Source organism: Leptonychotes weddellii, chromosome 12 (assembly GCF_054177405.1).
Source record: "Leptonychotes weddellii isolate Sample4059 chromosome 12, ASM5417740v2, whole genome shotgun sequence".
NCBI lineage: Eukaryota > Metazoa > Chordata > Mammalia > Carnivora > Phocidae > Leptonychotes > Leptonychotes weddellii.
In genome coordinates, this window is record NC_138380.1 from 46,786,662 (window position 1) to 46,802,691 (window position 16,030).

At 37.9% G+C, this 16,030-nt stretch overlaps 1 pseudogene; it reads left to right on the forward strand.

Moving 5' to 3' along the window:
* Nucleotides 1–1,222: 1,222 nt before the first annotated feature.
* Nucleotides 1,223–3,078, forward strand: LOC102730202 (large ribosomal subunit protein uL4-like; annotated as a pseudogene).
* The last annotated feature ends 12,952 nt before the right edge of the window (nt 3,079–16,030 follow it).

The window sequence follows — 16,030 nt, forward strand, 5'->3', positions numbered from 1 at the left end:
AATAAAATCTTTAAAAAAAAAAAAAAGAAGTTATGCCTCTGTTAATCAAAAATAAGCATCTCTCAAGAAATTATTATTACTTGATAACTGAGGGAAGTGTTAAATTTTTCATGAAAAATAAATTTTAAAATATTATGGCAAAGTGTAACAACAGGTTAGTGGCAGAATTTAAGTAGTAATATATGGATATTCACTGGAAAATTCTTTTATCTTTGCTGTATGTTGGTAAACTTTCATAATAAAATGTTGAAAAAATTAAGGATTTTTAAAAATGTTCCATCACTGTTATTTATAGCACAAACACATTTTTAGGTAGTGTTTCCTTGTGTAAATGAGCATAATGTATGTCTTCATAATTCAGCTTGTGTAACACTCTATAATATTGACATACAATGAATTATTAAAGGAGTCATTTGTTCTACATTTATTCAATTTCCAATTTAACATCTACAAGTGCCTATTTTTGTTTCTGTTAAAACATGTTTCAAAGGCAAATTTTTTTTTTAAGATTTTATTTATTTATTTGACAGAGAGAGAGACAGGAGAGAGGGAACACAAGCAGGGGGAGAGGGAGAAGCAGGCTTCTCACTGAGCAGGGAGCCCGATGCCGGGCTTGATCCCAGGACCCTGGGATCGTGACCTGAGCCGAAGGCAGATGCTTAATGACTGAGCCACCCAGGCACGCCCAAAGACAAATTTTTTAAGAGTGATATCACTGGGATCAAAGGAGATAATCATTTTCATGGCTCATGAGACATTATCAAACTATCAAACTACTGTATACCAACTTCACGCTGTTTTCATAAATGAAAACTGACACCAATTTAACCACAACCATGGGACCTAGCCATTTTAATATTTTGCTGCTTTACTAAGCATAAAAATATAATCCAGAGGTTAATTTGCACTTCTTTTATTTTTGAAAAATTTTTACATATTTATTTCTGTATTCACCTACTGGAATCTTAATAATTTTTTATGAATTTGAATAATCACTTTATGGGTTATAACTATTAACCCATTATCTCCTAAACTCAGGCAAGTTTTTCTCATCAGCTACCATCCTTTACCATTTTCATTATGTTTATGTTTATATATTCTAATCTGTCAGTCTCATCCTTTGTGATTTCTTCAATCCATTTAGAACTAAGAAATAGGCTATTTCTTCATAAATCTAATAAATATTCTAAAACATTTTTCTTTTTTCCCTAAAAGAGCCACAGGACTGAAAGGAGCATGGTCCTCTCTTCTCCCCGCCATGGCATACGCTCATCAGTTGATATCAATATACTACAAAAAGGGGGAGTCATTTGGCAAAAATGTTACTTTGCCTGCCGGGTTCAAGGCTCCTATTCGACCTAATGTTGTGAACTTTGTTCACCAGCTTGTGCAAAAACAACATACAGCCCTATGCTGTCAGTGAATTAGCCAGTCATCAAACCAGGGCCGAGTCTTGGGGTACTGGCAGAACCGTGGCTTGAATTCCCAGAGTTCGAGGCGGTAGGACTCACTGATCTGGCCAGGGTGCTTTAGGAAATATGTGTCATGGGGGGCCGGACATTTGCACCAACCAAAACCTGGAGCCATTAGCGCTGCAGAGTGAACACAACACAAGAGATATATCCTCCGCTCTGCCCTGGCTGCCTCAGCCTTACCAGCAAAGGTCATGTCTAAAGTTCCTGAACTTCCTTTGGTGGTTGAAGATAAAGCTAAAGGCTACAAGAGGACCAAGGAGGGGGTGCCAGGGTGGCTCAGTTGGTTGAGCGTCCAACTCTTGATTTTGGCTCAGGTCATGATCTCAGGGCTGTGGGACTGGGCCCCGGCTCCACACTCAGTGGGAAGTCTGCTTTAGATTCTCTCTCTCCCTATCTCTCTGCCCCTTCCCCTCCCCACACATGTGTGCTCACTCGCTCTCTCTCTAAAATAAATAAATCTTAAAAAAAAAAAAAAAGAAAGAAAGAAAAAGAAGACCAAGAAGGTTGCTTTGCTTCTTAAGAAACTTAAAGCCTGCTGGGCTGAAGCCTTTATTTGTTGGTGCAAGGCTCTAGTGTTTTTCCTGCCTCAGTCATGGAAGCCTATACAGAAAAAGGGGCCAGAAACTCAAAGGAGTTTGGAATGCTGAGCCCCCTACACAGAGAGCAGCTGTTCTGTAGAATCCCACAGCCCTATCATGGACTTTATAGGAATGAGAAATAAACTTTTGCTAAACTATGAAAGAAAAGAAAAGAAAGGAAAGGAAAGGAAAGGAAAGGAAAGGAAGAAAGAAAAGAAAGGAAGAAAGAAAAGAAAGAAAGAAAGAAGGAAAGAAAGAAAAGAAAGAAACCTACAACCTGGGATAATATAAAAAAGATCTACGCCTCTCTGCAAATGAGAGCTGGCAAGGGCAAAATGAGAAACAGTCATCGTACTCAGCAAAGGGGACCCTGCATCATCTATAATGAGGCAATGGTATCACCAAGACCTTCAGAAACATCCCTGGAATTAATCTACTTAATATAAGCAAACTGGACATTTTGAAACTTGCTCCTGGTGGGCATGTGGGACTTTTCTGAGTTTGGACTGAAAGAGCTTTCCTCAAGTTAGATGATCCGTATGGCACTTGACATAAGGCTGCCTCCCTCAAGAGTAACTACAACCTTCCCATGCACAAGATGCTTAATACAGAACTTAGCAGAACCTTGAAAAGCTCAGAGATCCAAAAAGCCCTCTGAGCACCATGCAAGAAGAGTCATCGCAGAGTCCTAAAGAAGAATCCACTGAAAAACCTGACAATCATGTTGAAGCTAAACCCACATGCAAAGACCATGCACTGGAACACCATTCTTTGCCAGACCAAGAATCACAAGTTCCAGATGGATAAGACAGTGGCAGCCTTAGAAGCCAAACGAGATAAGAAGGGGGATCCAGGCAAGAAGCTGTGGGAGTGAAGAAAGGAAAGAAGGTTGTTTGTGTTCAGAAGCCAAAGAAATGTTTGGTGAGAAAAAAGGCTGCAGCTACCAAGAAACCAGCAGCTGAGAAGAAGCCTGCAGGAAAGAAAAAAAAAAAACCATCACAGAAAAAAAGAAGCCTGCTGCATAAACTTTGTTTACTCCATAAATGTCAAATCACTATGGGCAGCTAATTTTGAATAAAGACCTGATCAAAGGCAGGAGAAACATGAAAAAAATTAATAAATCATTTTAAAATAGATTAAAATAAAATCATTTTTATCTATACACATTCAATTCAGAAAGCAAAATTCCCTTTAAGAAGATGAGAAGGAAATAAATAAAAATATGGCTGGTAAAACTGAGACTTCATTCTCCCAGAGCACTGGTTTTAAATGTGGTCCTCCCCAGTAGATGCATCAGAGATACTTAAGGGAACTTGTTATAAACATAGATTCTTCAGTCCTATCTCTGAAACACTGAAGCAGAATCTCTGAGTACGGACACTGGGAAACTTTCATTTTTTAAAAAGATAACCAGATGATTCTCATGCAGATTTAGGATCGAAATTACAAATCAGGAGCAAGATTTTGGTGAGTCATGCACATGGAATTATTAAGATGCCTGAAAATCAGGAGACACTCAAATACAGTCTGCATGAACACATACATGCATTTTTTTTATTATAGGATAGTTTTTTAAGGTATAATTCACACACAACAAAATTCAACCTTTTTAAAAAGTGAATAATTCAGTGTTTTTCATATATCCAGAGTTGTGAAACCATCACCACTATCTAATTAGAGAATATTTCCATCACACCAAAAAGGACACCCATACCCATCAGCAGTCATACCCTCTCCTACTACTCCCCATCCCCAGGCAATCCCTAATCTACTTTCTATCTTGATAAATTTACCTATTTTGGACATTCCATAATACCCAGAAATGAAATGTTCAGATAAATGAAATCATACAGTATGCAGTCTTTTGTGACTGACTTCTGACATTACACTTTAATGTTTTTAAGGTTCATCCATGTTGTGGCATGTTTTAGTATTTCATTCCTTTTTATTGCTAAGTAACATTCCATCGTATGGATACACAACCATTGTTTATTTATTCATCAGTAGATGGATACTTGGATTGTTTCAACTTTTTGGCTATTATAAATATGCTGCCATGAATGTTCATGTATGAGGTTTTTGTGTGAACATAACTTTTCATGACTATTAGGTCATTAGCTAGAGTTAACTCGCCAGGCTGTAAGGTAACTCCACGTATAACATTTAGAGGAATTGTCAAACTGTTTCTCAAAGCAACTGTGCCATTATACATTTCCACCAGCATTACCAGTTTCTACCAGTCCTCCTCAACAGTTGTCATCTGACTTTTCAATTCTAGCCCTCCTAGTGGGTATGAAGTAGTATCTCATTATAGTTTGATTTGCATTTCTCTAATGATTAATGACATTGACTATTTTCTCATGTGCTTATTGGCCATTTGCATATCTTCTTTGGAGAAATGTCTATTCAGACCCTTTACCCATTTTTACATTGGTTTGTTTTTTATTATTGAGTTATAAGAGTTCTTTATACTAAATACAAGTCCTCTAGAAAATATAGGAATTGAAACTACTTCTCCCATTCTGTAGGTTGTCTTTTTACTTTCTTAATAGTGTCCTTTGAAGCACAAAAATTTGTAATTTAATAAATTCCAATATATCTAATTTTTCTTCTCTTGTGCTTTTGGCATCCTATTTCAGAAAACTTTGTCTAACCCAAGATCACAGAGATTTACACCTATGTCTTCTTCCAAGAGTTTTATAGTTTTAAAGTTTTATTGCTTTACATTAGGTCTGTGAACCATTTTGAGTTCATTTTTGCATGTAGTATGAGATAGGGGTGCAACTTCATTCTTTTACATATCCAGTTGTCTCAGCATCATTTGTTGAAAAGACTTCTTTCCTTAGTAAATTGTCCTAATACACTTGTCAAAAATCAGCTGACCATTATGAAATTTATAATAGAAACTCTCAATCCTATTCCATGGATCTATATTCTATCCTTATGCTAGCACCCACACCATCTTGATTACTATTGCTTTAGAGTAAGTTTTGAAATTAGGAGTGTATTCCTAGAAAAATTAGATTTTTTTTATTTGTTTTGGTTATTCTGGGTCTATTTCATTTCCATATGAATTTTAGGATCAGCTTGTCAATTTCTGTAAATATAGATGCACAGATTTTGATAGAGATTGTGTTGAATCTTTAGATGATTGGGGAGTATCTCCAACTTGCCAGTATCGTCTTCCAATCCATTAACATTACTTTCACTTTATTTTGGTCTTCCTACTTTCTTTCACCAATGTTTTGTAGTTTTAGTGTACAAGTCTTATGTTTCTTTTGTTAAATTTTTCCTAATTATTTCATTCTTTCTGATGCTATTGTAAATGGAATTTTTTTTATTTTTACTTTTTTTTAATTTTATTTATTTATTTGAGAGAAAGAGAGAGAAAGGGAGAGCACAGAGGGTGAGGGTGAGGGAGAAGCAGACTCCCTGCTGAGCAGAAACCCGGACACGAGGCCCAGTCCCAGGATCCTGGGATCATGACTTGAGCCAAAGGCAGACACTTAACTGACTGAGCAACCCAGGTGCCCCTGGAATTGTTTTCTTAATTTCACTTTCAGTTATAGAAATTTCTAGAGTATAGAAATGCAATTTATTTTTGCGTAATGGTCTTGTATCTGTAACCATGCTGAACTTACTAGTTCTAAAAGTTTTTTAATGGACTTAGATTTTCATTTTTAAGATTTTTATTTATTTTTTTATTTTTTATTTTTTTAAAGATTTTATTTATTTATTTGAGAGAGAGAATGAGATAGAGAGAGCATGAGAGGGGGGAGGGTCAGAGGGAGAAGCAGACTCCCTGCTGAGCAGGGAGCCCGATGCAGGACTCGATCCCGGGACTCCAGGATCATGACCTGAGCCTAAGGCAGTCGCCTAACCAACTGAGCCACCCAGGCGCCCCATTTTTAAGATTTTTAAAAGATAAATCTAAGTCTATTTTTAAGATTATCTATGTACAAGATCATGTCATCTGCAAATAGGGACAGTTTTACATCTTCCTTTTTAATCTGTATGCCTTTTATGTCTTTTTCTTGTCTAATTGCCCTGGCTAGAACAAAATAGTCCAATGTTGAATAGAAGTAGCAGGAGTGGACATCTCTGTCTTGTTACTGGAAAGCATCCATAGTGTTTTACCATTAAAGTATAATGTTAACTGTGGATTATTTATAAATATTATTTATCAAGTTGAGGATGTTCCTTACTATTCTTAGTTTGTAGAGTGTTTTTATCATGAAAGGTTGCTGGATTTTGTCAAATGCTTTTTCTGTATTTATTAACATGATCATTGAGTTCTGCCTTCATTTTGTCAATACAGTATATTATATTGATCGATTTTCAAACATTAAACCTGCCTTGTGTTCTTGGGATAAATCCCAGTTGTTCATGGATATAAATAATCCTTTTTAAATGTTTCTAGATTTGGAAGGAGAGAAAATGGCAAAAGAGAAGGATCCTGAGCTTACCCTGTCCCAAAAGACACACCAAGGTAACAGCTACCTTTAGGCAACTAACGCTGAAAATGACTTGAAGACTGGCAGAACAGACCTTCCATAGCTAGTTGCAGAGAAAATGCCACATTAAAAAGGGTAGGAGGGGCAGAGATGCTGTTGGGAAACAGACCCCCAGAGTGACCAACCACAAATGGAAGGGACAACACAAGCAAAGAGAAGAGGATCAGACCCCACACTAGGTATCCCCAGCATTGGAGAACTGCATTGGGAAGATGAGTCCCCATAATGTCTGGCTTTGAAAACTAGGAGGGCTTAACTCCATGAGATTTAAAAATCAATGGGCTTGACTCCAGGACTCCAGGAGGGCAATAGGAAACCAAGTTCCTTTAATAGCCAGCATACTAAATAATTCAGCCCAAGATACAGCACAAAAGCAGCACCTGGAGTATACGTAAAGGAAATTTACTAATATCAGGATGTGAGCCAGAGGGGCAAACACCTGCAGATTTCTACAGGAATGAAAGTGCTAGTGGACACCATTTCTCCTCCTCTCCCCAAGCCTAGATAGCCAGACGTTTGCAGGAGCCAGGGCCAACACTCTCCATCTACCTTACCAGCACCTCATACCCTCCCCCACTGTTCCCTTGTTGCCCCACCTCAACCCACCCACCTCAGCAAGCATCTCTCCAAAGTGGCTCCTACTCTACCACACGCAGCAGGAAGCCTCAGCCAGGACCAGTGCCACTCCAAAGTGACTCCTCCCCTGGGGAGGCAGAGACAATAACTACACACATCAGTGTACCCCGTTCCTGCAGCCAGACCTCTTAGCTGGGTGTGCAGGGAGCAATCCCTGTCTTTCTGTGGGCATGCAGCTATGGCAGAAAGGCTAACTACAGATGGCTATGCTGCCTGCTGGACTCACCTACCAATGAACCTGCAGCAGCTTCAGCCAATCCATTCAAGAGTACAGGGAGCAAAACATGCTCAGTGTACCTATAGCAGGCAAAGCAGGCCATTGAAGCAAGCTGGGCTAAAAACAATTATGGCTTAGATACAAGAGGAGAGCACATGGAGCCCACACAAGGGACACCCCTGGAGTACCTGATTCTGGTGGCTTGGGGGGATTGCACAATAGGGTACCACAAGACCTCTTCTACACAAGGCCACTACTTTCAAGACCAGGAAATGTAGCTGACCTATCTAATACATAAAACAAACACAGAGAGGGGCGCCTGGGTGGCTCAGTCATTAAGCGTCTGCCTTCGGCTCAGATCATGATCCCAGGGTCCTGGGATCAAGCCCCACATCGTGCTCCCTGCTCAGCGGGAAGCCTGCTTCTCCCTCTCCCACTCCCCCTGCTTGTGTTCCTGCTGTCGCTATCTCTGTCAAATAAATAAATAAAATCTTCAAAGAAAAAAAAAACACAGAGAGTTAGACAAAATGAGGAGACAAAGGATTATGTCCCAAATTAAAGAATAAGACAAAATCAACAGTAAAAGAGCTAAATGAAATGGAGATAAGAAATATGCCTGACAAAAAATTCAAAGTAATGGTCATAAAGATACTCACTGGATTTTAGAAAAGAGTGGATGAACTCAATGAGAACTTCAACAGACAAATAAAAAATATTAAAAAAAAAAAAAAAGAACCAGTGAGAGCTGAAGAATTCAATAACTGCAAAGAAAAAATAAACTAGAGGGACTCAAAAGTAGAGTAGAGGATGCAAAATGGATCAGCGATGTGGTAGACAGGATAATGGAAAGCAACAAGGCTGAGCAACAAAAAGAAAAATAATAAAACATGAGAATGGGTTGAGGGAAATCTGTGGCATCATCAAGAATAATAACATTCACATTATAGGGATCCCAGAAGGAAAAGAGAAAGGGAAGAAAATTTATTTGAAGAAATAATAGCTGAAGACTTCCCTAATCTGGGGTAAAAAACAGACATCCAGGTCCAGGAATCACAAAGAACCCCAAATAAGATGAGCCCAAAGAGGTCCACATCAAGACACATAATAATTAAAATGCCAAAGATTAAAGATAAAGAGAGAAGTGTAAAAGCATCAAGAAAAAAGCAACTAGGGTGCCTGGGTGGCTCAGTTGGTTAAGCGACTGCCTTCAGCTCAGGTCATGATCCCGGAGTCCTGGGATCGAGTCCCACATTGGGCTCCCAGCTCAGCAGGGAGCCTGCTTCTCCCTCTGGCCCTCTTCCCTCTCATGCTGTTTCTCTCTCGCTCGCTCTCTAATAAATAAATAAATAAAATCTTTTTTAAAAAAAAGAAAAAAAGCAACTTCTCACATATAAGGGAAACCATATAACCTGATTTTTCAGCAGAAACTTTGCAGGCCAGAAGAGAGTGGCATGATATATTCAAAGTGCAGAAAGGAAAAAACCTACCACACTCTACCCAGCAAGATTACCATTCAAATTAGAAGGAAAGATAAAGAGTTTCCCAAACAAACATGTATTAAAGGAATTCATCACCACTAAATCAGCTTTATAAAAATGTTAAAGAGAATTCTTTTTTTTTTTTTTTTTTTTACTTGTACTGATACTACTTTATTTTTTTCAGTTGAGAGGTAAGTATACACATGATCATTGTTTTGGGGGTTTTCTTCATCTTTGCATACTTGGAAAACAATTTTTTTAACTGAAGATATTAGAAATCCAGCTTAACATCTATCGTTTTCATTCTTATCGAATGAAAATCGTTTTCATTTCTTATCGAAATCATTCTTAAGCTCTTCTTCTTTCAGGGAGCACACCCAGAAGCAGATAACCTCCCTCCTTTACACTGTGGTCCTTCTCCACATTATGTTTAAAGTCACAATAAGTCCTTCCCATGCTGTCACCTGGAACATATAAGGTTAAGTACCATATGTCACATTTTTCCTCATGTCATGAGGCACACTGCAGAACACAGAAGACTTATTTGATGTTTTGTTGGCTTGCACCCTGAAGCTTTCTTTACAATACCTTCTATCCAGGAGCACAGAGAAGGATCTGATATTTATTTTTCCCCTGTTTTGTTTCCCCTGGACCTTCCATGAGATATCTCAGCAGTAGAGCAGGCAACCAAACATTTAATCCATGAATCAGGAAAACTACTAATGTTTACCCCTCAAGTCCAACTGAGATACTGGAGCTAAAAAAGAACTCTTTAAGTGAAAAAGAAAAGGGCATAACTAGAAGAAAATTATAAAAGAAAAAAATGTAATGGGTAAAAGCAAACATGGTAAAGGTAGTAGATCAATCACTATTATAAAGCTAATATGAAGGTTAAAAGACAGAAGTATTAAATCAATTATATATAAAATATTAGTTAATGGATTCACAAAATAAAAAGCTGTAAAGCATGACAATATATATATATATATAAAATTTAGAAGGGAAATTAAAAATGTACTGCTTTTAGAATATGTTCGAATTTAAGCAACCATCAGCTTAATACAGACTGCTGTATACTTAGGATGTTATACATGAACTTCATGGTAACCACAAATCAAAACCTGTAATACATAAATAAAAAATAAAGAGTAAAAAGCCAAGCATAACACTAGAGAAAGCCATCAAACCTGGGGGAAGAGAACAAGAGAAGAAAGGAACAGAGAAGACCTACAAAACAACCAGAAAACAATTAACAAAATGGCCATAAGTACATACCATTTGTAATTACTTTAAATGTAAATGATCTAAATGTTCTAATCAAAAGACACAGGGTGGCAGAATGGTTAAAAAAGAAAAAGACCCATCTATATGCTGCCTGCAAGAATCTGACTTCAGACCTAAGGACATACAGACTGAAAGTGAAGGATGAAAAAATATATTTCATCCAAATGGAAGAAAAAAAAGCCAGGATAGCAATACTTATCAGACAAAATACTTTTTCTAAGATTTATTTATCTATTTTGAGAGAGAGAGAGAGAGTGAGCAGTGGCAGGGGGGGCACAAAGGAGAGGGAGAGAGAATCTCCAACAGACTCCACACTGAGCATGGAGCCCCACCATGTGGGGCTCGTTCTCATGACAGTGAGATCATGACCCAAGCCAAAATCAAGAGTCAGACGCTTAACCAACTGAGCCACACAGGCTCCCCCAAAATAGACTTAAAACAAAGACTGTAGGAGAGACTTCAGGTGTTACATATTGATAAAGGGATCAATCCAGTAAGAGAATATAACAATTGTAAAGATCTATGTACCCAACATAGAAGCACCTAAACACCTAAAAGTAAATATTAACAGACATAAGGGAGAAATTGACGATAATAAAATAATAGTAGGAAATTAACACTCCACTTACATCAATGGATAGATCACCCACACAGAAAATCAATAAGGAAACAGTGTCTTTGAACAACACATTAGACCAAATGGACCTAAAAGATACACACACAGAGTATTCCATCCAAAAAGAGAGTACATATTTGTTTCAAGTGCACATGAAACATTCTCCAAGATAGATCACCTTAGGTCAAAAAACAAGCTTCAATAAATTTATGAAAATTGAAATTGTATCAAACATCTTTCCAACCACAATGCAATGAAACTAGAAATCAATTACAAGGAAAAAACTGAAACCTCTTCTTTAAACATTTGGTCAATTCACCATGAAGTCATCTTAGCCTGACCTTTCCTTTGTAAGAATTTTTTTTCTTCTTTTTTTTTAAAGATTCATTCATCCATTTTGAGAGAGAGAGAGAGCAGAGAGAGGGAGAAAGAGAATCTCAAGCAGACACCCGGCTGAGCACAGAGCCCAAAGCAGTGCTCAGTCTCACAACCCTAAGACCATGACCTGAGCCGAAATCAAGAGTTGGATGCTCATCTGACCAAGCCACCCAGGTGCCCATGTAAGAATTTTCTAATTACTAACTCTCTTTCCTCATTATTGATCTACTGGGATTTTTTGCTTCTTCTTGTGTCAGTGTCACAGGTTTGTGTCTTTCTAGGAATTTGTCCATTTCAGCTAGGTTATCTAATTGTTGGCATACAGTTATTAATAGTATTCCCTTATAATCCTTTTTAATTCTGTAAGGTCTGTAGTGAAGTTTTTTTCATTTCTGATTTTAATAACTGGAGTGTTCTTTTTCTTGGTCAATCTAGCTGAAGTTTTCTCAATTTTGTTGAAGTTTACATAGAACCAACTTTTGGTCTCACGGATTTTCTTTATTGATTTTCTATTCTTTATTTCTGTTCACATCTTCATTATTTCCTTCCTTCTGCTTGTTTTGGCTTTACTTCGCTCATCTCTTTCTAGCTTCTTACCTAGATAGAAACTAAGGTTAAGTTAGGTTAGATTATTGATTGACATCTTCCTTTTTAAGTAAATTGTGGTCCAGTAGGTCTCAGGTCTCCACAATTGCCATGGTGTTGCTCAGCAAGCAGATAGCCCACTGGATTCTGGCCACATTGCCTCCTGGCATCATGGCTGAATGTTGCTGAAACTAGCTGGAAACCAATCTACAAACTGAACAAAAATCCTTGACTTTATTGCTGCAATTCCAGCATTCACATCCTTAGGGACCACATTCCCTCTGTATAGTAAGCAGCAGACCATATAATTGCCAAGTTGAAAATCACACTTGACTAGCTGGTTAGAGAACTTAAAGAATGTAGTGGTATATCTGACAAAGAGCTACTCACAGTAGGTTTTGTCAGCAGAGATGATGAGGGCAAAGGTTGTCATGGGGAAATGTATTCTCAGATTAGGTACAGTGTTGGTCTGGAACTCAATTATTAGGTCTACATTCAAGGGCCCTTCAAACCAAGGGAAATAGTAATGGAAGACCTATCAGCCTATTTATGTGGGAATAAGAGGGGTGTTTTACACCAAGTATATGATGCCACATGTCACAGATGGTCATGGATGGTGAGGATTGAGTTGTAAGGCTCTACAGCAGTGGAGATCCTTAGGGCTGGATATACAGAGAACTCCAGTTTAATCTTCCTGCTATATTCTATCAAAAGCCACACCATTGGGGTGCCTGGGTGGCTCAGTTAGTTAAGTGTCCGACTCTTTTTTTTTTTTTTTTGGTCGTTTATTCACCTCGTTGTCTGACTCTTTGGAAAGACTTACCTTTTTTTTTTTTTTTGATAGGTCATTTTTTTTCTCCTTAAGCGTCCGACTCTTGATCTTAGCTCAGATCTTGATCTCAGGGTCGTGAGTTCAAGCCCCACATTGAGCTCCACACTAGGCATGGAGCCTACTTAAAAAAAAAAAAAAGCCACACCATTAAGAGAGATATAAATCTTGACTCAATACCTCCTCCAAAGCTTCAGAAAATTAAAAATCCCTTAAGTTCACTGCAGTGTTCTGCCAGCTTTTTGATCCTCTCTATTTCAAGATTGACAATTTCTGATGCCACAGAGTTGTGAACTCAGGCATGGTTGCTTGCAGCATCTTCCTTTATGCTAAGAAGATGCACTGGGTAGAAGAGTGAATAGTAGTTCTCTGCAAGAATCCCATCTATAGCAGTTGGTCTAGGTCTGGGAGGAGTTCTCTGGGCACACATGTCCCAGCTCTTGCCTCACAAAAGAAGGTATCAAAAGGCATTCATATTCTCCATTTTAATATTTTCCAACTGATCCTTTCTATTGTCAAAAATGATGTCACCTGGCTGTATTCCACATTCCAGGCAACAGTGTTCCCAGAAAGTGCTCCCAATCTGAATGCCAGCTTTGCCAATGTTAACAGAAAGGCATTTCCTCATGCTGATCTGAAGGTGTCAGCACCATGTGGTAGTAATTCTAAATTGTGTCTCTTACAGACAGTACATAATTTAGTATTTTTAAATATACTCTTCCAGTTTCTATCTTTTGCTTAGAAAGCTTAATACATTTGTACTTAATATATTAGCTATGGTGCATTTTACATCTTTCATTTTGCTTTCTGTTTTCAGTTATGTCTTATATCTTTCCTGTCTCTCTGTATCCCCATTACTGTCTTCTTTACTGTCAGATATTTCTAATATACCATTCCCTTGTTTCCCCTTTATCACATTTTTAATTTTCTTAATAGTTTCCCTGGTAATTACAATTAAAACCTTACTTAAAGCAATCTAGTTTGGGTTAATACCAACTTAATTTCAATACCCACAATTTCAATGTTCAATAGCAAACAAAAACTTTGCCGCAATATACCTCCATTTGCTCCCCTCTCCTTTGTGCTATAATTGTCATACAAATTGTATCTTTACACATTATGTAAGCCCCTTAATACAGTTTTATAATTAATCAATGCTTTATGCAGCTTTCTTTTAACTCTGATAGAAGAGTTACAAACAAAAATATACTTATACTGTGGTCTATATTTACCTATAGTGTTACCTTTACCAGTGTCTTCATTTTTGTGTGTGGATTGAAGTTACTATCTAGTGTGCCTTCATTTCAGCCTGTATTGTTTTTTGTAGGGCAGGTATTCTAGCAACAAATTCCCTCAATTTTTGCGTATTTAAGAATATCCTAGGGGCACCTGGGTGGCTCAGTTGGTTAAGCATCTGCCTTCGGCTCAGGTCATGATCTCAGGGTCCTGGGATCGAGCCCCGCATCGGGCCCCCTGCTCCACGGGGAGCCTGTATCTCCCTCTCCCTCTGCCTGCCCCTCTGCCTACTTGTGCTCTCTGTCAAATAAAAAATCTTAAAAAAAAAAAAATATATCCTAATGTTACTTACATCATTATGCCTTAATGCCTTAATATCACCTTCATTTTTGCTAGATATAAAATTTTTGGTTGAAAGGGTTTTTTTTTTTTCTTTCAGCACTTTGAATATGTCATCAAACTGAATTTTAGCCCTTATTATTTCTAATGAAAAATCAGCTGTTACTCTTACTGAAGATACCTTGTACTCAATGAGTCATCAGTCTTGCTACTTTTAAGATTCCCTCATTAGCTCTAACTTTTAACAGTGTGATTATGACATCTTTGGTTGTAGATCTCTTCAAGTTTATCTTACTTGGAGTTTCCTAAACTTCATAAATATGCAAATTCATGTTTTTCATCAAATTTGGAAATTTTTCAGCCATTATTTCTTCAAATATTCTTTCTACCCCTTTCTCACCTCTCCTTCTAGACTCCCACTAGGCTGCTGGTATCCTTGAAGGTATCCCCACAAGCCTCTTAGTCTTTTTGGTTTTCTTCCTTCTTTTTTCTTTCTGTTCCTCATTCAAGATAATCTCAATTGACTCATCTTTAAATTCACTGACTTTTGTCAATCCAAATCTGCTCTTGAGCCTAATGAATTTTTCATTCCAGTTATTGTACTTTTCAGCTCCCTAATATCTATTTGATTATTTCTTATAATTTCTCTTTATTGATATTCTTTATTTGATGAGATATTGTTCTCATACTTTCAATTTTTTTCCCAGAGAGGGAGGGGGGAGGAAGAGAGGGATAGAATCTTAAAACAGGCTCCATGCCCAGCATGGAACATGGCATGGGGTTTGATCTCACAACCCTCAGATCATGACCTGAGCTAAAATCAAGATTCAGATGCTCAACCAATTGAGCCACCCCAGCACCCCTTCCTTGGTCTTCTTGTAGCCTTCAACTGTATCTTCAACCACCAAAGGAAGTTCAGGAACTTACTCAGTATGATGACCTTTAGACATGACCTGCACAGGTAAGGCTGAGGCAGCCAGGGCAGAGCGGATGATACATTGCTTAACCAGCTCAGCCACCCAGGCACCCCTCGTTTAATAATTTAGATATGGTTTCCTGTAGTTCTTTGAACATATTTAGGATAGATGATATAAACTCTTTGTGTACTAAGTCCAACATCCAGGCTTGCTTTTAGACAGTTTTTATGGTTTGCTTATTTTTTCTTGCACATGGACCATACTTTCCTGTTTCTTCACACATCTTTTTTTTCTTCTCAAAAGTGGACATTTTAAATATAACAATTTCCAACTTTGGAAATCAGACTTCCCCCTCTCAACCCTTTATTATTTTAGTTTATTATCTGGATTTAGTTTATTACTGTTTTATTGAAAATAATGATGATGATTACTTAATGACTTTCCTGGACTAATTCTATGAAATCTGTATTCTTTCCATGTTCAGCTTAGCTTAGTGGTCAGCTAATATTTGGACAGACATTTCCTTAAAATGCCTGAAGTTTCCCAACCTTTGCTGAGAGGCTGTATTTTGGAGCACACCTTCAACACCCTGGCAGTTTACCACTCTGCCTTAGCCTTCACATCCTATTTTCCAGAACCTCAAGGTCAACTAGAGATGAAAGATCAGAGCCTTTGCAGGACATGCTGATAGCCTTGAACATGTCTACAGCCTTTTAGAACCCCAGGAATTCATTAGAGCTTTTCAATGCAGCCTATGAACATCATTCCCTGATTTTCCTATTAAACTGTTTTCCCTCAACAGGTGTTGCCACCTCAGACAGCTGTGATGTTAAACAACTGCCATAATTTTTTTCAACAAATGCCCTGGGAAAAGAGTTTTTCCAATGAAAAAACTCTGAGTCAAGTCAAATAAGGACAAACCCTATGCATGGGGCCTTCCCAGAGAGC